Here is a 25436-nt window from a genome sequence, read left to right as displayed (position 1 = left end):
GATTTTCTTATATTTCTAGGGTGTTGAAATGTGTCTTTTCTACTCATAGAAACATTGTTGAATTTTTACAAATGCTTTTATTTGCATCTCTTGAGATAACAATTGCTTACTATTCACTATTTTGTTAATGTGGTATATCACATTTGTTAGTTTTGAACATTATCTTTCATTCTAGGGATAAACATGTAATGTCTTTTAAGAAAGAAGTGTCACTGAGTATCGATGCATAGAAGAAGCCAAGCAATACTACTGTTCTTGCAATATCAATAGGAAGAAGAGGAAGAGTGAGACTTTTTACACAATTTAATTATTGAATAGTTTCCTTGGCAACAGTAAAAACAATAGAAATCTGCTCAAAATGAAGCCAAAGTATTCTGAGTATATGCAAAACAGTACTGACACTGTAAGTGAACTTCTGAATCTAGTAATTTCCATGTACAGTGTATGAAACATCATTAAGCTCAGTAAAGTTTTTTGTATCATTTGTGAATTAGAATAATAGCCTTAAAACCCCATACGGTTTTTTATTATTTTTATTTTTTCTAGTTTTTAACTAGTTTTTAACACTGTTTTTCCTAGTTTTTAAATATTTGACTTGGATTATTTCCAACTTAAATAGATACTAAGTCTCTGGAAAAGAAGTTTTTCACTTAACAGGGTCAATTGTGAAATGATGTTTTGTCACAGGGGGAAGGAAATTCTCCATTCCCACCACTTCATGCTGGAATAAACTGGACAACTCCTAGTTTTCAGTCATTCCAACTTCAGGCCTTTGACATAACTAATCCTTTTTCTCCTCCTTTCCTGTTTTGACAAACTTTTGGAAACAAAACAGACAACATTTTGTGATGATGAATATCACAGTTGCCTTCAGGCCAGCAGGAACACAATCACATCCAAAGAATGGTACTGAAGCCAGGTGAGGTTGTGAGCTGCAATCCGAAGGTGCTTGGCTCCTTTGTGGTGCATGACAAACTTAATCCAGAAGACTGCTCAATCCAGGGGCTTCATTGGCTGATCATGATGAATCCTTGATAATTTCATAGCATTCTCTTTATAGCCAAGGATAAACAGAAAAATACAAACATAGAAAGTAAATTTATTTCCTAAGTATATGAAGACTATGGAAGGTTTTTGAAAAATGTTACACAAGTAATTCAAAGTAAATATTATAGAATTGACATAGAAATTACATGTTTTAAATTGAATCATCACAGAAAGTTTGGTTTTAAATTATAATTTTATCATAGGCAAAATTTTTTAAAGTGAAAACGGGATCAGGTGGGAAAGTTAATGTCTTTCGACCAGAGGAAATATTATGAGCCACTCTAAGTGCTATAAGTAAGATAGTAGAAATGCAATCTGAGAATGATCATTTTGATATACATATTTTTTGAGAGACGGTTGTGCTCTGTTGCTCAGGCTGGAGTATATTCCCTTTGTCAGGGCTCACAGTAGCCCTTATCTTGTAGGCTTAAGCAATCGTGACACCTGAGCCTCCTGAGTAGCTGGGACTACGAGCTCAGACACTCTGCCTGGCTTATTTTTAAATTTGTTTGTGGTAATGGAATTTCGCTATATTGCCCAGGCTGGTCTTAAACTCCTGGGGTCAAACAGCACTCCTGATTCACCTCCCAAAGTGCAGGGACTACAGGCACGAACCACCGTGTCTGGACTATTTTGATATTTTAAGAAATAATTGTGTTCAGTGGTTGAAATGCCCTCTAACTAATCTCTCTGCTTCTACTCTACTCTTCTGTCTTCTGTTGTATTTTCCTTCCAGAAGCCAGAATAATGTTTTTTGAAACTATTGTCAGATTATGACACTCCATTGATTAAGATTTCCATCTGGCTTCTCATGACATTAAGAAGAAAATCTTTAATGGGAACACATGAGTGAATGCATGCAGGGGAACAACACACACTGGGACATAGCAGAGGAGAGAGGGTGGTAAGTGGGAGAAGATCAGAAAAAACAACTTGTGTTTACTAGGCTTAATATCTGGGTGACAAAGTAATCTGTATAACCAACCCACAAGCAACAAGTTTGCCTATATAACAAACCTGCATTTGTTCTCCTGAACATAAAGTAAAAGTTAAATAAAAAATAAAATAAAAAACAATGACATGTTTTTTAATAGAAAAGAAAGAAAGGAATAAGATCTCTTTTTGGTCTACAGAACTTGAGACGGTCAGGCACTGGCAACTTGTCCTAACACTTTCCCCTGCATAGTCTCTTCTAGGGACACTGGGCTTCTATTAATTTTGAAGCTCCCAAAGGTGTTCTCACCTTAGCCCCTTTACAACTTTTGTCCCCCTCTCCCTTTTCAGAGCGTTCTTTCTTGCAATAAAATGAGGCTTGATTCTCTTTTTGAGGCTTCCCCTTAAAAGATCCTTGTTAGAGAGGCTTTTCTTGGCCACACTATATAGTACCTGTAGAATTTTCTCCAGTGTTTTGTGCTTATTTTGCTATTTAATTTCTAGAACTTTAAAATATTTTACATATCTTCTAAAATAAAATCCTATATATGAGATACATAAGATAAATATACAAACACTAGAGAGTTATTCAAAATTTTAAGATTATGTTAAACATTATCCTGAAGTAAAGACAACTACTGCTTACGTTCTGGGTTGTTAAAACCTGCCTAGAAGAACTCTCTCCTTTTGGACCATTTTAGTCACTACATTCATTCTCAATTTAAATATTAACCCGATTTCTAATTTTATGAATTAGCATTGCTTGTTTATATAATTGAATTATATAATTTATACTTATTTGTGTCTTTTTTTGTAGCAGTTGTTGGTTAATTACATTGCTGTATAGTATTCAATTGATTGACAAATACCACAGAGTATCTCTTTATTTTATAAATGACGGACTTGTTTACATTTTTGGACATAGTTATTTAAATTTTTGGACATCATTAGTTATCCTAGTATAAATATATTTTTATATATATATCATTAGATTTACACATTAATTTATCTTGGGTATATAATTGGGAGAAGAGTTGCTGTAATAAACGTGCATGTATAATTATAATATTTTGTTGACTGCATTTTCTAAAAATGTATTTTTCATTTCCAAAATTTAGAGAAGTTTTTAGTTATCATTCTTTGGGTGATTTCTAATTTATTTCTAGTATAATACATGCACACACATATGTGTATATATACATATATTCACATTTTTATGCTGCATATAAAGGCATATACATATATATCACATGTTACATTTAATTGTGCTCTTCAAAAGTTTTATTTCCTTAATCATTATTTTGTCATCTTTTTTTCTGTTTAAATTTAATCTGAGTACTGGTGGATTCAGAATCTACCATCTTATTCTGTATTTTCTATTTTCAAACTTGTCTTTTTTATTCAATTATTTCCTATTTTTAATCATTCATTGTCTTACCATTTTTTATGTAAAGTATTTTAAGGTATTTCTTTATGTGGTACCTTTTATATAACAACACTCTTGATAGTAGTAATAAATTCTGAATTAATGGTAGCTGGTCTAGACATAGCATTTTCCACATTTTTTCCTTTGGAGTATGGAAAAATTAATTATTTTGCTTTTATTCTTTCAGTATTAAAAACTTGTTCTTTAGAGATCATCTACAAGAAAGTAAAATAAATAAAAAATCAACCCCTCCAGAGTCAAAGAAAATATTTGAAAATCATATATCTGATAAGAAATTATATTCATAATATAAAAAGAAGTCTTATGAATCAACAATAAGTAAAAAAATTTACAACATGTACAAAAGACTGAAATAGAAATTTATCTAAAGGATTATATGAATGGTCAGTAAGTGCATGAAAAGATGGTTAATATCTCTAGTCAGAGGGAAATGTAAATCAAGACCACAATGAGAGACCACTTTACACCCACTGGAATGGCTGTAAGAAAAAGAAAAGTGATAACAAGTTTTGGGAAGAGTGTGAAGAAATTGGAACCCTCCCGTACAGCTGGTGTTAATGAAGAATGGTGCAAGTACTTTGAAAAACAATTTAGCAGTTTTTCATCCACATACACATAAAGTTCCACAGTCACTCTGCAATTCCACTGCTAGCATCTCCTCAAAAGAAGGGAAAACCTATTTTTACAAAAAACTACACATAGCAATGTTCCTGAGAGCAAAAATTTGAAATAACTAAAGTGTCCATTACCTGATAAGTGTGTAAATTCAAAGTGTGTATTCATGCCAAAGAATATTATATAGCAAAAAAAGAAACAAAGTACTGATATGTGCAACAACATGAATGAAACTGAAAAAAAATTATGAGAAGTGAAAGAAGTCATTTACAAAACACCATAAATTGTACAACTTCATTTATATGAAATATACAGAGTATAATCTAATTAGAAAGATAACAATTTGATATTTTCCTAGACTAGGAAAAGCTTTTATGGAGAGTGACTTAATGCATTATAAGTTTCATTTTGGAGGGATAAAATATTCAAAAATTGCATTACGGTGATGGATTCATAATTAAACACATCAAATATATTTAAATTTTACACTTTAAATAGGTGAGTATTATGCTTATAAATTGTATGTTGGGAAAAAGCTGAGTGTTGGGAGGAAAGCTGAGGCAGGGCTTGCATATCTGACATAATGTCTTCTGGCATGTGTCTAGACTTGCTGGCTCCCTGTTGCTAGCCTTCCTAGGCTCCTAGATCAATTGTATCCCCATCATCTCAAGAAGCAGAACATGTTCCTTATAAATGCTAAACTATCACAGCTGTAGATCATGATTCTGTCCTTTTGACCTCCACATTCTCACCACCTGTTTATTTGTTGGATTACCAATAAATAGCGTGGGCTCCCAGAGCTCAGGGCCTTTGCAGCCTCCACAATCACGATGGCCCCCTGGTCCCACCTTTCTCTCTCAAACTGTCTTTTTCTCAATCTTTTGACTCCGCCAGACTTTGTCACCCCTATGACCTGGTGTTGGGTTTGATCACCCCAACATTACACCCCATCAAATTTTTTAAAATAATAAATATTTTAGGAAAATAGGTTATACTTTCAGAAATGTTATTTATTGGATTTGAATATTTTGTTATGTTTCTCCAAGTTCATCATTCCTTTTCATTGTGTATTCTCTAATTTCTAAAAATGTATATTCATAATAATTATCTATATATCTACAATATTATTTTTATGTAGAATAGTTGTTACAGAAATTGGTGACCTATTAAATGTGTGAGTTTCAAATGTAACTTTGAAATTACTATCTGATAGAAAGTAAAAGCAGATTTACAATTAGTTAAATCATTTAAATTCTTTCAAAATTCATCTCTTACATAAAGGATGAAACTCATTGTCACTACTGACAAGAGAAGCTATCTATAAATACCACCTAGTGAAAAATATTGTTATACTGACAAAGGATCATTAATTACTGTCTTCAGTGCATTCCATAAGTCTGTACTCGACATTGTGGTGAAATCCAGTCTAACAGCTGCTCCTTTGCCCTGCATGTGAACAACATTATCAGGCTGTTCCGAAAACAAAGGAAGGTCTACCACAGGGATCCCATGGTAGATTGCCTCATAGATGCCATTGCTTCCACCATGAATTATAAAAGCTTTGGTTTTTGGGTGACCTAGGATTGGATTAATTTTAGCAAAATTAATAATTATAAGTAAAGAATAAAATGAGAAATAAACAATATGATGCACTGAAAGCATCAATATTCTCTAGATAGTATTATTATGCCCATAAAACTGCATGGAAATTGCTTTTAGATTTCAGAGAACGAAGTACCTACTTCTGCTGGAGAGATAAGTGATGGCTATATGAAAAGGTGGTGCATGTGACTTCAGGCTAGAAAAGTGAATTAAGGTTGTCAGGTAGACAAAATGATGAAACACATTTTGAATAAAAACATTAAAATGTGCAAAAATTAAAAGAATAAGATTGGGCATGTAAGAACATGTTATCTTTAATAAATAGTGCAGTCACTCAGTGTGATATGTGGGGTGTGCAAGGCAGCAGGGAGTGGGGTAGATGTGGTGCTGGAACAGAGGAAGGATAGGCCACACTTCATCATAAAAAATGTTGTCACTTTATGTGAAGATTGGGGATTTATTCACATAGAAAATGAAGTCAGTGGTAATGGAAGAGGAACTCTTATTTTTCAGTGTCATTTGAAATAACCCTGTAGTATCAGAAAGGAGAGGTATAAAGTTGTAGAAATAGGAGACAGAGAAACAACCTAGGAAGTTATTGAGAGACCCTATGAATAGTAATTACACCTAAAATAAAAATACTTTGATTCCAATGATAAAGAATATGAGTGTATATAATAAAATGACAACTATTAGAGTTATCCTTTTCCTCACAAGAATGAAAAATAAATATGTAAAAGTAATATTTTATTTTTAGTTTTTCAATAATAAATATTCAATAAGCATGTTTCATGTTGAATTATTATCATTCTAATTGGCTGTTATTCATATATTCCATATTTGTTCTCTAGAGTCTTACCAAGAAGGTCATTCTGGGGTATCCACTTGCACAGTCGAGTATTGGATCCTAAAGTATTTGTTTTTTTGCCATCAAGTCTCCATAGAACCTGCCAGGGTGAGGAAAATATCTTGTGCCATGAGTAGAACTCCAAAGTTATAGCATGTTAGAACTCTATAGAGATTGACAATCAGCTAGTTAAATCCCTTTTGTATGAAAAATGAAGAAATGAAAACAAGATATTAAGTAATGAAAACTACTAAAAGTATGAGGTAAATTGAGTACTGCCATTTTATATCCTTACTTAAAAAAATGTTTGGTATATAAGGAAATCATAATATTTCCAATATAGTAGCTTAGACACATTGGAGTATCAATGAAAAATTTAAATATTTAAGAAATTGTTAACCATTCATTATAATTCTCATGTAAAAAAGTGGTAACTAATTAGTGATGACCTATACATTTATTTTATGTATTTATTCTAGCTGTCTTCTTCCAAATTTAATATTAATTTATTTTTGAATGATATGAGAAGACTTTACATCTAGCTAATAGTTTATTAGTTTGACATCTTTGATTTACAAAAAAACAACATCTATAAAATCAGCTACATTTGAGAAATAATGCTATGTACGTAGTGTGTATAATTTCTTTCAGAATACAACTTATGCTGCTCTACTTCAAAAAAAATTTCAAGTGTCAATTTTTGACATAAATTCAGAGTATTATCAGTATTGCTAGTTATGCAGGTATTTTCAATGTAGGAAAAAAAAGCCCATTTGCAATTTATGAATAACAATATAGCTGCTGAAAGTGTATAAAATTGTGTATTTTGCCAAATTTTACTTACCTGATCATTAACATTTAAATGGCGAACTATAAAGCATGACCAGCACTGAGTAATATAGTCTACTTTAGCCAAGCCATTCCCATGCCCATTACCAAAATAAGGTAACTGATTTTAGAATTCCCAAGCAATCCTGATAAACTGAAGTATAATTTACAAGTGTTTGCTTTGCATTTGCTATGGGAGTGTTAAAGTAACTTTGTGTTTTCAGCAAAAATTTAGCATAGGTCCTTAAGAGAACATTATGTCAGTTAAAAAAAGTAACTCACAAATACAGAAAAATTGCAAGTATATTCTATGTATTAGAAAATAAGTTGCCACTATATTTTATGGAGTAGGAGCATCTGAACCTCTTTCCATGAGTGGTATTCTTCTCCTTGACTCCTTCTTGTATTCTTTTCTCTTTCCTCAATCTGGAGGATGTGTTAACTGGTGGTTAGAGCAGTGGTTTTGTGGGGCCATATTTTATAATGTACAGAGGCTATCCTAAAAGCAGGATTCCATTTCCACCTGTTCCATTACATTTTCCTGCTTACGGCATTAGCAGGGTCCAGTCCTGCAGGCCAGGCAAGTTTCTATTTTCTCTAAATTTTGTCAGCTCGGTGGTTACCTGGAATAGTGGTTTGTCAGGCTAGGACATCTTTTTCTGAATAGCAACCTGAACAGCACACTAAATAGCGCTATTGCAACATGTATAGCAAATACCAGAGGCCAGATTACATGATAAGCCTAAATTCCATGATGTATTTCAGACTTTCTTCAATGCCTGTTTATTGTTACTGTGATAGTGCAGTACCTCGATAACATTCGACTCCTTTTTGGGAATATCTATAGTGTGTACAGTGCCCTCAGGAACTCTGTAAGAAAAATGAGAAAATTACAAGGCAGAATTTGGTGATTTCTATGTACAATGTCTATAATATCATGATAATACCAAAACTTCACATGCAACTTTTAAATTTCTTTCTTTCTTATCACAATGTTAATGCCAATATTATTATCAATAAAAACTTTCCTCTTTGCTATTTTAGCATCTTCCATATATATTTTTATTTTTGAGAAGATAATCTGAGATAATTAGAACTATTCTATAAGTTAATGTTGCAGGCAGAAAATTTCAATGACTGGACTCTTCAGAGTTTAATAGACTCATCCAGTGGCTGTTCACCACGAAAGCACTTTATCTGACATTTAGTGGGATCTGGGCAAGGGCTGATGCAATCACATTGGCCTTTTCTTCTGTCATGTTACTGACCACTGACCCCAGAGAAAACACCACAACATCATTTTCTCCAGAGCTCTGCACAAACTCTTTCATTTCCTGTGAAGATAGAATTTGCTCCATCACTAAAGTGTCAGCACAGCAAGCACTATTGAAGGGATTGTTACAAACATCTAAACAGAGAAAATAAAGTATTATCAGGAACTTTTGGAGTACTGGCTGTGTTTTTAACTGACCTAATTTCTCAGTTTCTTTAGAAGGAAATGTGTAATATGAGATTGATGGTCTCCATTATGCATTATCTGTGTAAATATGAGTGTGTACCCATGTAGATATGTGTGTATAAGAAGAAATGAAACAGCTATCATACTGTAGTAGAAGAAAATAATGCTGGAAAATATTATACACAGACTCTTCATTTATAATGTTATGATTATTAATATGGGTTATTGGAAATTTAGAATTACTTTGTTTTAATTTGATATCACTGTAGTTCTAGTAAATATCTGTGGTCAAAGGAATCTTTTCCTCTAGAATTCTTTTAGTTAGGAGTCCTTGGAGCCATTACACCTGCCTTTGAGCAATGGTGAAAAGTTACAATTGGAAAGAATTTATGTCAATGTTTCGTTAGCCCTATAATTCTTTATCCCTCACTTGAAATTTCCCAGAGTTTTTGTCTTCCTGCTCCCCCATCATCCACAAAAAGAATTAAAGTCTGAAGTTTAAGAATCACTGACATTCTGGGGCCTGGTATTGTGGTTTGAAATTTCTGTTAAGAACTCCTAAGAATCCCATTTACAATATAGAATTATTCAGTATACAGTTAAATAATTGAGTAATCTTATTTCTCAGGTCATTGTTTAGATGTTACTTTTACATTTATTTTTCCTAAAATCACACTGATAAATTGATGTGCTATTTATAACTGTCTGTAAAGGGACCTCTTCATCACTTTGCTGTGTCTCACAGGGAGCACTTGGGAAAGTCTGCCAGGAGAGGTGGAAAGGCCACCAGACCTTTCTCCAGTGGAGACCTGCTTACTCTCTAGAGTAGCTCCCTTACACTCTACAAAGCCCTGATGAATACGTGTTTGTTTAGAATTGATTGATAATTATTCTGACTGATGTGTGACAATGCTTTCCTATTTTTAAATTTATATGCACTCTATAATTCCAGATTGTGATGTGTATTCTCATACAGAAGAAACAGAAAGAAAAGAAAGAAAAGAAAGAAAGAAAGAAAGAAAGAAAAGAAAGAAGGAAAGAAAGAAAGAAAGAAAGAAAGAAAGAAAGAAAGAAAGAAAGAAAGGGAAAGGAAAGGAAAGGAAAGGAAAGGAAAGGAAAGGAAAGGAAAGGAAAGGAAAGGAAAGAGGAAAGGAAAGGAAAGGAAAAAGAATTGGGAAAGGAATGATGGAAGGGAAAGGAAGGAGGGAGGAAGGAAGGAAGGCAGGAAGGAAGGGAGGAAGGAAGGGAGGACAGAAGGAAGGAAAGAAGGAAGGAGAGAGAAAGAAAGGAAAGAAAGGAAAGAAAGAAAGAAAGAAGAAAGAAAGAAAGTATACCCCAAAGTTTCCTGGATATTATGTCAAAATTGTGTCCTCATCTTTTTACTGTTGTTGTTACTTTTGTCTTGTATTTATTATTATTATTTTTTTTTGTAAAGTAATGACAAACCACTTCCAACATAAGAAGTGGATATACTTTTAGATCTTAATCATAGGGGTAAACCTTCTTTTTATAACTGTTGTTTACCAAAACAAAGAATAGAACCTCTGATGGTTGTCCATGCACACCATATATTGCCAAGTATTTTTGAAAAATATAATTTCAATCTTATAACATCATTGTTAACATGAGAGTCATTTTAATACTATTCCAAGTAATAAGGGGGACATCCAGGTATTCTGCGTGGTTCCAGTTACCTGTAGCCATATTTAATGTAACTTGCATTAAATGTTTTATCTTACTGGCTTGCTGCCCAAAGTCATCATTATCCACCACATATTGAAGTTATAAAATGTGTTTATAGATTCATCACTGATCTCATTCTGTGCTATATTTGTAGAAATAATATAAGATGAATGTAAGAAATGTTGTAACAGTATAAAAATTTTAAAAAAATAAATTTCTCACATACTCTCTGTTTAAAAATATTCCCCATATAAAATGTGTATGCATTTTATGGTCATTCTTATGTTTAAATAATTCAATGTAAATATGTGATGTTTATTTAGAACATTTTAATCTTATTGGATATACCTTTTTATCCTACTGAAAAATTGTGATCTTGTTTTATTCATCATTTTTTTCTTCAATTTCCAACTATATTTGTATTATGGCTTTCAGTAAAATAATTGTAATTGCTTGGTTTGTGCATTTTATAAGTTATTAATCATTTCTTAATATAAGATATTTAAATTACTACCGCTGTTTATTTTGTATCTGCCACAAATATTGAATTTGTCCATCATGATTTAGTTTTCCTCTGCATAGTTTCATGTGAGTATATCATGAAGCCAATGGCTATATGTATTTTTAAAACCCTTAATACTTTTTACCAACTGTCTTATTCTTTTAACAGATATAAAAATTATCTGAGAATCCAATACTTAATGGAAAGGCAAGAAATTTAGAGTAACAATTATTTTATCTAGTAAAGAACTAAAGACAGGCTTCACAACTATTGACCTAAATTCAAATCTTCATTCTGCAAGTTAATAACAAGAGCTAGTAGTAGTAATGATCACTTTTGTATTACTAGTCATTCTTGCTGCTGTCTTCCTTCTCCACCTGCTCTCTTCCACCTTTTACTGGCACTATCAATTTTCTTTAATGTTAATAGTGATTTTTTTTGAGAATAGTAAGAGATAATAATAATAATTGGAGACTGCATAGAATTTTCATTCATTTTACCTCTGCTTTTGTCATTTGAGAAAGTTTCCATATAGAGTTTAAGCAATTTTTATTCAACGTAATTATTGGATTTTATCTTGACTAAGATTTCAGTTTTATGTTGCTTCTAATAAGAAGGTAGACAAAAAAGATCTCTTAAGAGATTATATAGGAGTCACTTCCAAGATGATAGAATAGGAACAGCTTCAGTCTACAGCTCCCAGCAAGATTGACGCAGAAGATGAGTGATTCCTGCATTTCCAACTGAGGTACGTGGTTCATCTCACTGGGACTGGTTGGATGGTGGGTGAAGCCCATGGAGGTCAAATTGAAATAGGGTGGGGTGTCAACTCACCTGGGAAACACAAGTGGTAGGGGGATTTCCCTTTCCTAGCCAAGGGAAGCAGTGGCTGTACACTACTGCCCAAATACTGTGCTTCTCCCATGGTCTTCACAACCAGCAGACCAGGAGATTCCCTCCCATGCCTGGCTTGGTGGGTCCCACACCCACAGAGCCTTGCTTGCCGCTAGTGCAGCAGTCTACCAACTTGGGATGTTGGAGCTTGGCGAGGGGAGGGTTGTCCACCATTGCTGAGGCTTGAGTAGGTGGTTCCATGTTCACAGTGTAAACAAAGTGGCAGGGAAGCTTAAACTGGGCAAAGCCCACTGCAGCTCAGCAAGGCCTACTGCATCTCTAGATTCCACCTCTGGGGGCAGGGCATATCTGAACAAAAGGCAGCAGACAGCTTCTTCAGACTTAAATGTCCTTGCCTGACAGCACTGAAGAGAGCAGTTGTTCTCCCAGCACAGCGTTCAAACTCTGATAATGGACAGACTGCCTCCTCAAGTGGGTCCCTGACAGCCATGAAGCCTGACTGGAAGACACCTCTCAGTAGGGGCCAATAGACACCTCATACAAGCGGGTGCCCCTCTGGGATGAAGCTGGCAGAGGAAGGATCAGGCAGCAATATTTGCTGTTCTGCAGGCTCCACTGGTGATACCAGGAAAACAGGGTCTGGAGTGGACCTCCAGCAAACTCCAACAGACCTGTAGCTGAGAGGCCTGTATGTTAGAAGGAAAACTAACAGAAAGGAATATCATCAACATCAACAAAAAGGATATCTACACCAAAAACTCATCCGTAGGTCACCAATATCAAAGACGAAAGGCAGATAAAACCACAAAGATGAGGAGAAACCAGAGCAGAAAGGGTGAAAATTCCAAAAACCAGAAAGTCTCTTCTCCTCCAAAGGAACACAACTGCTCACCAGCAAGGGAACAAAACTTGATGGAGAATGAGTTTGATGAGTTGACAGAAGTAGGCTTCAGAAAGTCCATAATAACAAACTTCTCTGAGCTAAAGGAGGATGTTCTAACCCATTGCAAGGAAGCTAAAAACCTTGGAAAAAGGTTAAATGAATGGGGATCTAGAAAAACCAGTGTAGAGAAGAGCTTAAATGACCTGATGAGCTGAAAACCACAGTACGAGAAGTTCATGAAGCATACACAGGCTTCGATAGCCAATTTGATCAAGCGGAAGGAAGAATGTCAGTGCTTGAAGATCAAATTAATGAAATAAACTGAGAAGACAAGATTAGAGAAAAAAAAAGTGAAAAGAAATGAACGAAGCCTCCAAGAAATATGGGACTATGTGAAAAGACCAAATCTATGTTTGCTTGGTGTACCCAAAACTGATGGGGGGAATGGAACCAAGTTAAAAAACACTCTTCAGGATATTATCCAGGAAAACTTCCCTAACCTAGCAAGGAAGGCTAATATTCAAATTCAGGAAATACAGAGAACATCACAAAGTTACTCCTCGAGAAGAGCAACCCCAATACACATAATTGTCAGATTCTCCAAAGTTGAAATGAAGGAAAAAATGTTAAGGGCAGCCAGAGAGAAAGGTCAGGTTACTCAGAATGTGAAGCCCATCAGACTAACAGTGGATCTCTCAGCAGAAACCTTACAAGCCCAAAGAGAGTGGGGGCCAATATTCAACATTCTTAAAGAAAAGAATTTTCAGCCCAGAATTTCATATCCAGCCAAACTAAGATACATAAGTGAAGGAGAAATAAAATTCTTTACAGACAAGCAAATGCTGACAGATTTTGTCACCACCAGGTCTGCCTTACAAGAGCTCCTGAAGGAAGCACTAAACATGGAGAGGAACAACCAGTACCAGCCACTGGAAAAACATGAAAATTGTAAAGACCATCGACACTATGAAGAAACTGCATCAATTAAAGGATGAAATAACCAGCTAGCATCATAACGACAGGATCAATTTCACACATAACAATATTAACCTTAAATGTAAATGGACTAAATACCCCAACTAAAAGACAAAGTCTGGCAAATTGGATAAAGGGTCAAAACCCATTGGAATGTTGTATTCAGGAGACCCATCTCACGTGCAAAGACACACATAGGCTCAAAATAAAGAGATGGAGGAAGATATCTACCAAGCAAATGGAAAGAAAAAAGAAAAGCAGGGGTTGCAATCCAGGTCTCTGATAAAGCAGACTTTAAATGAGCAAAGATCAAAAGATACAAATAAGGACATTACATAATGGTAAAGGGGTCAATTCAATGGGAAGATCTAGCTATCCTAAATATACTAAATATATATGCACCCAATACAGGAGCACCCAGATTGATAAAGCAAGTTTTTAGAGACCTACAAAGGGACTTAGACTATAATAATAGGAGACTATAACAACCCAACGTCAATATTAGACAGATTAACAAGACAGAAAATTAACAAAGATATCCAGGACTTGAACTCAGCTCTGGACCAAGCGGACCTAATAGACATCTACAGAACTCTCCAACCCAAATCAACAGAATATACATTCTTCTCAGCACCACATCACACTTACTCTAAAATTGACCACATAATTGGCAGTAAAAGACTCCTCAGCAAATGTAAAAGAACAGAAATCACAACAAACTCTCTCTCAGACCACAGTGCAATCAAATTAGAATTCAGGATTAAGAAACTCACTCAAAACCAGACAAGTACATGGAAACTGAACAACCTGCCTCTGAATGACTACTGGGAAAATAACAAACTGAAGGCAGAAATAAAGATGTTCTTTGAAACCAATGAGAACAAAGACACAATGTACCAGAATCTCTGGGACACATTTAAAGCAGTGTGTAGGGGGAAATTTATAGCAATAAATGCCCACAAGAGAAAGCAGGAAAGTTCTAAAATTGACACCCTAACCTCACCATTAAAAGAAGTAGAGAAGCAAGGGCAAACATAGAGACTCAAATGCCAGAGCTGGTTTTTTGAAAAGATCAACAAAATTGATAGACCGCCAGCAAGACTAATAAAGAAGAAAAGAGAGAAGAATCAAATAGATGCAATAAAAAATGATAAAGGGAATATCACCACCAATCCCACAGAAATACAAACTACCATAAGAGAAAACTATAAACACCTCTACGCAAATAAACTATAAAATCTAGAAGAAATGGATAAATTCATGGACACACACACTCTCCCTAAACTAAACCAGGAAGAAGTTGAAACTCTGATTAGATCAATAACAGCTCTGAAATTGAGGCAATAATTAATAGCCTAGCAACCAAAAAAAGTCAAGGACCAGAAGTATTCACAGCCAAATTCTACCAGAGGTAGAAAGAGGAGTTGATACCATTCCATCTAAAACTATTCCAATCAATAGAAAATGGGAATCCTCCCTAACTCATTTTATGAGGCCAGCATCATCCTGATACCAAAGCTGGGCATAGACACAACAAAAAAAGAGAATTTTAGGCCTATATACCTGATGAACATCAATGCAAAAATCCTGAATAAAATACTGGCAAACCAAATCCAGCAGCACATCAAAAAGCTTATCCACCATGATCAAGTTGGCTTCATCCCTGGGATGCAAGGCTGGTTCAACATAAAAAAAATCAATAAACGTAATCCATCACATAAACAGAACCAATGACAAAAAGCACATGATTATCTCAATAGATGCAGAAAAGGCTTTTGACAAAATTCAACAGCCTTTTGTCTAAAAACTCTCAATAAACTAGGTATTGAAGGAACATATCTCAAAATCATAAGAGGTATTTATGACAAACCCAAGCGAATATCATACTGAATGTGCAAAAGCTGGAAGCATTCCCTTTGAAAAACCACACAAGACAAAGATGTCCTCTCTCATCACTCCTATTGAACATAGTATTGGAAATTCCAGCCAGGGCAATCAGGCGAGAGAAAGAAATAAAGGGTATTCAATAGGGAAAAGAGAAAGCCAAATTGTCTCTGTTTGCAGATGATATGATTGTATAATTAGAAAACCTCATCGTCTCAGCCCAGAATCTCCTTAAGATGATAAGCAAATTTAGCAAAGTTTCAGGATACAAAATCAATGTGCAAAAATCACAAGCATCCCTATACACCAATAACAGACAAACAGAGAGCCAAATCATGAGTGAATTCCCATTCACAATTGCTACAAAGAGAATAAAATACCTAGGAATTCAACTTACAAGGAATGTGAAGGACCTCTTAAAGGAGAACCAAAAACCACTGCTCAATGAAATAAAAGAGGACAGAAACAAATGGAAGATCATTCCATGCTCATGGATAGGAAGAATCAATATCGTGAAAATGGCCATACCACTCAAGGTAATTTATAGATTCAATGCTATGCCCATCAAGCTACCACTGACTGTCTTTACATAATTGAAGAAAACTACTTTAAATTTCATACGGAACCAAAAAGGAGCCCTCATAGCCAAGACAATCCTAAGTAAAAAGAACGAAGCTGGAGGCATCATGGTACCTGACTTCAAACTATACTACAAGGCTACAGTAGCCAAAACAGCATGGTACTTGTACCAAAACAGATATATAGAACGATGAAACAGAACAGAGGCCTCAGAAATAACACCACACATCTACAACTATCTGATCTTTGACAAACCTGACAAAAACAATAATTGGAGAAACACTCCCTATTTAATAAATGGCACTGGGAAAATGTGCTAGCCATATGTAGAAAGCTGAAACTGAATCCCTTCCTCACACCTTACACAAAAATTAACTCAAGATGGATTAAAAACTTAAATGTAAGACCTAAAACCACAAAAACTCTAGAAGAAAACCTAGGCAATACCATTCCTGACATAGGCATGAGCAAAGATTTCACAAGTAAAACACCAAAAGCAATTGCAACAAAAGCCAAAATTGACAAATGGGATCTAATTAAACTAAAGAGCTTCTGCAGAGCAAAAGAAACTATAATCAGAGTGAACAGGCAACCTACAGAATGGGAGAAAACTTTTGTGATCTATCCATCTGACAAAGGGCTAACATACAGAATCTACAAAGAACTTAGACAAATTTACAAGAAAAAACACATGACACCATTAAAAAGTGGGCAAAGGATATGAACAGACACTTCTCAAAAGAAGACATTTATGCAGCCAACAGACACATGAAAAAATTCTCATCATCAATGGTCATCAGAGAAAGGCAAATCAAAACCACAATGAGATACCATCTCATGCCAGTTATAATGGCGATCATTAAAAAGTCAGGAAACAACAGGTGCTGGAGAGAATGTGGAGAAATAGGAATGCTTTTACACTGTTGGTGGGAGTGTAAATTAGTTCAACCATTGTGGAAGACAGTGTGGTGATTCCTCAAGGTTCTAGAACTAGAAATACCATTTGACCCAGCATTACTGGGTATATACCCAGAAGATTATAAATCATGCTACTATAAAGACACATGCACATGTATGTTTACTGTGGCACTACTCACAATAGTAAAGACTTGGAACAAACCCAAATGTCCATCAATGATAGACTGGATAAAGAAAATGTGGCACATATACACCGTGAAATAGTATGCAGCTATAAAAAAGGATGAGTTCATGTCCTTTGCAGGGACGTGGATGAAGCTGGAAACCATCATTCTCAGCAAAATATCACAAGGAGAGAATACCAGACACCATGTGTTCTCACTCGTAAGTGGAGTCACTCATAAGTCCATGAAAACACATGGACACAGGGCAGGGAACATCGCACACTGGGGCCTGTTTGGGGGTTGGAGGCTGAAAGATGTATAGCGTTAGGAGAAATACCTAATGTAAATGACGAGTTGATGGGTGCAGCAAACCAACATGGCACATGTTTACCCATGTAACAAACCTGCACATTGTGCACATGTACCCTAGAACTTAAAGTATAATAATAAAGAGATTATATAATGTAGTAAAGATTGCTTGCTTTCTGTTTATGTCTTAACAGAATGATCTTAAAGTAAAATATATCACATTCTTGTGTTCCTTCTAAGAAATATCATCCTATATTCTGGCAGAACTCTTTTGTAATTCAAATCTAATGGCAGTTTTCAGAAACAATTGGTAGATATTATGTCCTTTCTTATATGTGCACTGTTCATTTTCTCTGTGCTTCTTTTTCAGGTAGTTACAATGTCGAGACCCAGGCTCCCCAGAGAGCTTTACTGATGTATCCTACAGGCTTGGCATAAGGCAGAAAGCACCAGCTCTAATAGGATAAATTGACCCTTCTATGTCCTAAGATGTAGACCTCTGGGATCTTGGTGACAAACGGTTTAAATGCTGGAGTGAAAGCGAGTAAACTTTGGATATGGCTGCAAATATTTTGAGGGCATACATTAAAACTGATGAGAAATGGTGTACAATTTAAGCTAGAATACTGGTGAAGAGTCTCAACCCTTACAATACAACTTTAGCATCTCAGCTTGTTCATTTGACTGCCCAAACGTAAGTATCTACATTTAAACAAGTCCACACAGCATCTGTCCTCTAGGTGTTTGTTAATGAATATAATCTTTATTTGTTGGAAAACCAGTCCCTATTAAATGAAAAATTATATCTCAAGTGGCTGTCACATGTTAGCTGGTTGATAGTATCAGAAGTAATAACAAAAAATCACAATATTACAATGTTAATAATATTTCTGGATAATTATATGTCAAAGACAAAGTGTTTTGCCTTTATTAACAATTTTTCCACACAAAACAATATGAAGTTAGTGATAATATTGTAAAACCAGGCATAAGTATCCCTATCAAAATTCCAGACCATTTTTCCTTTATCTATTGCTTACACTCATGCAAAATTTCCTAATAACCTGCACGTTTACAGTCTGATCTTTCTGCTGTCTAATCCATTGAACATCTTGGGAGGTTTTTTTTTAAAAGGAAAGCCTAATTATCTCACTTCGTTTCTTAACACTTTTTAGTAGCTCCCCATTGTTCTTCATAGATATTTTTAACTCATAATTATCGGGATCCAACTTACCTCTCCAGCATCATCTGCCTTTTTACTCAGCTTTTTTCTGCAAACCAATTTTTGAGTCCTAGGAACTGCCCTTGCTTCTCTAAATGCTTCCCTTTTTTCTCTTCATCTCACCATCATCTTTTCACCTATTCTGGCACATTGTTGAGGACTCACTTTCATTATCAATGACTTTGGAATCTCTTCTGGATATTCCCTTAGGATTGTGGTGTTCCCTAATAAAACATTTTGGACTTGTCTTTTTATTTGCTCATATCCTATCTTTCAAAGTAGATTGTAAGGCATGAAGGAGCAGAAACTGTATGTATTCTCTGAAAATCCATCATTAACCTGTAGTATGTGGTAATCACCTTATAAATCCTCTCTGGAGGAATTACTCATACTTTCTTTTGTGTTACAAAATGAAAGCTTTAGTTTAACCAACTCTGTTTTCGAAGTCTCCCTAGTATCCCTCTTTGTTGTTTAATGTTAATGAAATTCACATACTTGTGATGGTAGAGAAATATGTGAGGTTCTAATGGCAGGGTCACTTTACTGGACCTCCCATGTCTCTCTCACTGTGAGTCAAACAGTCTGAATGAAAAATGTGCAGCCATTTTTTTTTTTTTTTTTTTTTTTGAAAATACGAAGCTACCGAATCAAACCAGAATATTTTTACTTTAGGCAGGGGTTTGACTGGTTTACAGTGGAGTCCTCCAACAAAATCAACATTTGATAAGGTTAGGCAAGGAATTTTCCAAATCCAAATAGGTTTGAAATAGCCACATTTCCACCTTCCCCATTGTCTCAAGTAATCTAGTGGGTCTTCCTAATAGGACAAAAATCCAAAAGACAACAACAACAAAAGGTTACTGACACAAGATAATTGTCATGTGAATATACAGATATTTTCTGGAAATGATTTGGAAAAATGTAACCAATGATATGAAAAATGTAACCAATGATATGTAAAACGTCTGTCCATTGATAAATATATAAATATATTTTTATATATAGGCATGATTTAATTTTAATGCATATGATGCTTATATGTATATTTAAGGAAGGCAAAGTGTTCAGAGAATTGTGAGAGGAAATTACATTTTTAACATAATTTAGTATATTCACAATCACAAGTAATCATTAAGATTAGCCACAATGGGCTTAAATATGCATTTGTTTCCTCTCTAAAACAGCAAAGGTAACAAATGCACATTTAAACAACTCTTTGAGCTCCAAAATCAATTCATCTTACCATACTATATAAACAGCTTTCTAAGAAATAGTCTAGTTTCTGTAATTTATTAAGCTAGTCCCTTGATCTCTAGTTCTGTAAGTGAACTATGAGATTTTTGTGTATGGTTGAAATCCTTGTGTATGGTTGAAATACCTATTATTGCTTTTGGTACTTGTTAAGATCCTATTAATATTACATTTGAAAACAAATATATTTACAAATAACAGCTGGAACATTTTCAGAAATTGTTGAAATAGAGATTATGCTCCCTTGTAACTTGGCTTGTATTTTCCTTAATGGAGAGATGCCATTTAATAAAATATAGATTAAAATCTTGAATTTTCACTATCAAGATTTCAGTCCTTGAAATAATTTCCAAGCTGTTAGTGAAGGAATGTATAAACATTTGAAACCTCAAGTTCTAGGTTTTTATTTCTAGAATAGATCCAGTATATCTCTAAACTGTGAAGAAATCCTTTAAGTTATGTGGAAAAATATTTTAATTTCTAAATAAGAAAACTGAGGTGCACACAGAGAAACAACTTTCTCAATGTTGCTTTGATGGTTATGTTAGAAATATGTATAACTTTTCAATCTACATGTCTGCCTTCATCAGGAGGTTTCTCGATGTATCTATTGACTTTTAAGATATGAAAATAATGTGTAGTCAAATGGAAATCTGCTTGCTTAAATAAATCATAAGTGCTTTACTTTGCAGGTTTATGACTTCTGGAGTGCCTGGAGGAGTGAGGGTTATAGGGTTCAAATTGATCCGATAATGTCAGCCTTTTCATAGTATTTGTGAGACTGATAGATCATCTTATATTTTCATTTCATTACTTCACTTAAAGGAACACTCTTCTCTGACTTTATATAAACTCACCTTCAAATGCATAAAGAAAGTTAGGACTTAATAACCACCAAGTAGACACGTGACTTACCTAGAACATCGCTGTAAAACTGGTCCCACTTCTTTAAAACAATCCCTTGAAACCAAAAGTCAAAATAAAGCACATATATCATATTTTTTACCCTCTCTAGGGATGTCATTTGATCACTTAATTCTGACATAACAACAGGTACGCAGGAAGGTGGGAATAGAAGTCCTCCACTGTACTTCTCAAGTAAGTATCTGGGAGAGACGCGGAGAATATACAAAAAAGGTATTTTAAGAAGCTCAGCTACCAGATCACCTCAGGGACCATAGGCATCTGCAAGAACAACATCAAACCTTGACTCTTGTAGTTTTGTAATAAGTTTCTTGTTCAAAACTAAATCTTCACAGAGTTTTTTAATACCATTATTAAGTTTCCAAAGTATTTTTTGTGCTTGTGAAAAATAATCCCAGAATGTACCTTTTGGGATATTGTATATCCATCTAGCGAACCATGTCCCAATAAAATTCTCTAAATCATTTTTAGTTAAAAATGTAGGAAAAACTTCAAATTTAATAGCAGATGATTTACTCTTATCAACAAGAATGGAAGCTGAAGATGTCAACACAGTCAGCTCATGGCCTCTGCTAACAAGTTCATCCAGGACTGTCTTTATATTTAACCCATGGCTGTATTCTGTGGGCCACACCAGCACCTTTCCACCACTCCCAGAGCTGAAGTAACAACTGAATTGTATCAGCAAAAGAACTGAAGTCCATTTGAGAGCCGTCCTGGTGCAAAGTGATAATTCTTTTCCAGTCACCATTTCTTTCTCATGCTTATATACTGAGGTAAATTAATCAAGTTAAAACATAACTCCTTCAATTCAAAGTTAATACATTATATGAGCATCCTGAGAGCAAGGATGGCAAGGAGACTAACAAAGTTCGATTACCTCATATTTACTCAAGGATGTTGATGTTTCTGTTATATTTATATTTGCTGTCATCCACCTAAGATTAATGACCTTGCAAGTATCCTGTTTTATATAATATATTCTATAATAGTGTCCACAACAGTGGCAAGTGAGAGAGTCCTGCAGGGCCCTTAACACAGAATAAGAGATGAAGTAATTGTACAATGGAAATAGCATTTTTAAATATCATGGTTCAAGGAATATCTTGTAAAACTTTGTCGAAGTATAATTCACATATCATATGATTCATCAATTATTTAAAATTAAATGTTTCCTAATATATTCACAGATTTGTGCACCCAACATAACAATCAGTTTTAGCTAAAAAAAAATCCTACGTATTTGCTCTTATCTCCCCACCTGAACTTCTGCATCCACTCTGCCCTGGGCAACCAGTAATCTAATTTCTGCCTCTATAAATTTGCCTATTTGGGATCTTTATAAAAATAAATGAAACTATATAATATGTGTTCTTTTGTGGCTGGCTTCTTTTATTTAGTTTAACATTTTAAAGGTCCATACATAGAATAGTGTATATAAGGACTTCGTTTTGATTGCCAAATAGTATCAGATGCTATTTATAAACACATTTATTTATTCGTTTATCAGTTGATGGACACTGGTTTTCTTCCACTTTTGGCCATTATGAATAGCATGGATTAACATTGTTGTAATGCTTTCTGTGGATATGTTTTTATTTTTCTTGAGTATATTCCTAGAAAGGCAATTATTGAATTATGTGGTGAACGTATGTGTAACGTTTTGATGAATTGCTAGACTTTTTCACAGTGGGTGAATAATTTTTCATTCTCACCAACAATGTATGAGGGATTCAATGTCTTCACAACCTTTCCAACCCTTGTCTTTCACATAACAAAAAAGGTTATTTTTTATTTTAATTTATAAACACACGCACTCTAACAGACAGAAAGAAAGGAAGGTTTCTTTCCACATATTGGAGGGAAAAGTGAATAAATTAACCACTAACTTACCTAATAACTTCACTATAAAACTGATGCCACTTCTTTTTGTTAAAAGTCTCAAATGCAAAGTCAAAATGAAGAAAATGCAGCAGATTTTTCACCTTTTCTTTTCTATAAATGTATTTTGGTACTAAGTTCTAATATGACAACAGTTACATCAGAAGGAGGTAATGAAAGTCCTCCACAGAGTTCTTGGTACCTACTGCCATTTGTAAATTGATGATAGTAGACCAAATGTATAACAAACGTTTAAAAGATTAAGTTGTTCAGATAGCACCTCACTACTGAGAAATGACTTCTGCAAGAATGACATAAAATCTGCATTCTTGTTGTTCCTCATAAGTTTCTTGTTCAAAACAGCATCCTCATAGAGCTTTTGAACAGTATCAGAACATTCATAATATGCATATTTTGCATCTCTGAATCATATGCCAACAATGTACTCTTTGGAAACTTATATGTCTCCATCTTGATCAATTTCATAAAAATGAAATCAAGTTCATTCTCAGTAAAAGATGTGAGATAAACCTCAATTTTAACAGCAGATTGTTGGAATCAATGAGGATGGAGGCAGAAGGTGATGAGCACAATTACCTCATGGTGTTTCTGAGCAAGTTCATCAAGTATCATTATTAAATTGATATAAAGACTGTATTTCATTGGCAACACCAGCACATTCTCACAGGACTCAGAGCTAGAATACAACTGTCAGCATAAGAAACAAAAAATCTCATTTCTTAGACAACCTGTTAAAATGCTATCTTTCTGTACAACTTTCTCTAACTTGGTACATATCAGTATCAATCAATGTCACAATGATTTAAGTACTGACAATAGGGGTTTTGGAAAGCAAGTGAATAAAGAAAAGGATGAATGATTTTGTGTTTGTATGTGTGAATGATAAATTTCAGTCTTATTTTAAATGTGGCTGTCTACAGAACAAGAGATAATTTAATTGTATATAAAGAGTTTCTATTATAAGAAAGCAGCATTGTGTTAACAAAGAGGCAGTGGCGTGATCTATTCTTATTTATGTAAACATTTTTGATAGACTTCGTTTTCTCTGTATATTTTCACACTTACTATATTCACTTCATTTCATGTAACTTGACATTGTTTTTCTGACTATAGAAATTCCTTTTCTTTTTATCCAAGCAGACGTTTTAAGTACAATTTCAGTTACTTTGCTTTATTTGAAAGTATTTTCCCTAAATCAAAATCTTTTCCCTTCCTGAATATTTGCAACATTCCTTATGTTTCTCACTTTTAGAAAGTATTTATCTTCTAAGTGCCTACTCCTGAACTTTTTTCACAGATTGCTTTGTAATTCAAGTAAGTTGTATTTTTAAAAAAATTTCACCAGAAATTTCCATCAAAGTAGAATTAAGAAGGAAAAGATGCATGTGACAAAATAGACAAATATGTTTTTATTCTATTAATCTGTTAACCTACAGTTAGGTAAATCTTTCTTAAAAGGATATATAAACCCAGTTTTTGATAAAATATTGCCTGCAGAGTGTCAATATTGTTCAATGTTTTTATTGTCCTTGAGTGCATGCATTATGTGTCACCCAGATTCCCCTTTTGGGAATATAGAAATTACTTTCCAGCTGATGAAGTGATGAACAACTGACATACCTCATCTATAAGCTCTCTCTCTCTCAGTACAACCCTGCTGAAAGCTATATAGCATATAGTGACCTTTCCAAGACAGCCCATATCCAATGCCTGGTCACATGTAGGACTCTAAAGGCTCATTCTCCCCTTTTCAATTTGGACCAACACTGAAGGCCTAACTTAGCTTCAGAGCTCCCAGTGGGTGTGACAAAACCTGTGCTGAGACTGTATGTCTTAGCATGCTCAGGGTGCTATATAGAAAAATACCATACATTGGCTAGCTTACAGACAACAAACATTTATTTGTCACAGTTCATGAGGCTGAAAGATTCACAATCAAGATACTGGTATTGGGCATTCCTCCAAGATGGCAACTCGTCACCATGTCTTAATGGGGAAAAGAGATGAATGAGTTATTCTGAGCATATCTTTCAAAAGAATTAATTCCATTAATGAGGACTCTGCCTTCATGACCTAAACACCTCCTAAAAGGTTCTATCTGCTAATACAGTAATTTTGGTTATTAGAATTTTAACTTATGAATTTTGGGGGCACTCAAACATTCAGACCATTGCACTGAATTATTTCCTAATTTGTTCCACTGTCCAATCTCACTTCCTACTTTTCCACAGATGTTATTTCCAGGAAAACTCCCTAATTATCTCCCTCAAAAAAATATTCAGCTTAGAGTCTACTTCTTCAAGGCACTGAGCATTTGATAATATGTACCAAGAGAGGTCAGAAAAAAAGAACAGACAACAAAATGAGATTTTAGAGTTGGATTATTCACTACCATTTGTAATGAGAACCCTATCACTATTGGTAGGGAGAACACAAATAGCCCCTGGAATGTGACAATTTAAATTTTTCATACATTCAGTAATGGTAAATTATGATGGCAATCTTTTGAGGGGAAAACATTAGTTATTAGGATATATCACATATTTATCAGTATGGGAACAGTAGAAATTATGACCATAAATAGAGGCAAATGTTTTTTTCTGCAGA

The 25436-nt window shown here is 34.4% G+C and overlaps 1 pseudogene; it reads right to left on the bottom strand.

Moving 5' to 3' along the window:
- Positions 1-296: 296 nt before the first annotated feature.
- LOC129491620 (UDP-glucuronosyltransferase 2B17-like) lies at positions 297-24530 on the bottom strand (annotated as a pseudogene).
- Positions 24531-25436: the final 906 nt, after the last annotated feature.

This window comes from Symphalangus syndactylus, chromosome 10, assembly GCF_028878055.3.
Source record: "Symphalangus syndactylus isolate Jambi chromosome 10, NHGRI_mSymSyn1-v2.1_pri, whole genome shotgun sequence".
Taxonomy (NCBI): Eukaryota; Metazoa; Chordata; class Mammalia; order Primates; family Hylobatidae; genus Symphalangus; species Symphalangus syndactylus.
Note: the sequence above shows the minus strand (reverse complement) of the source record. Positions and strands in the feature narration are given on the sequence as shown.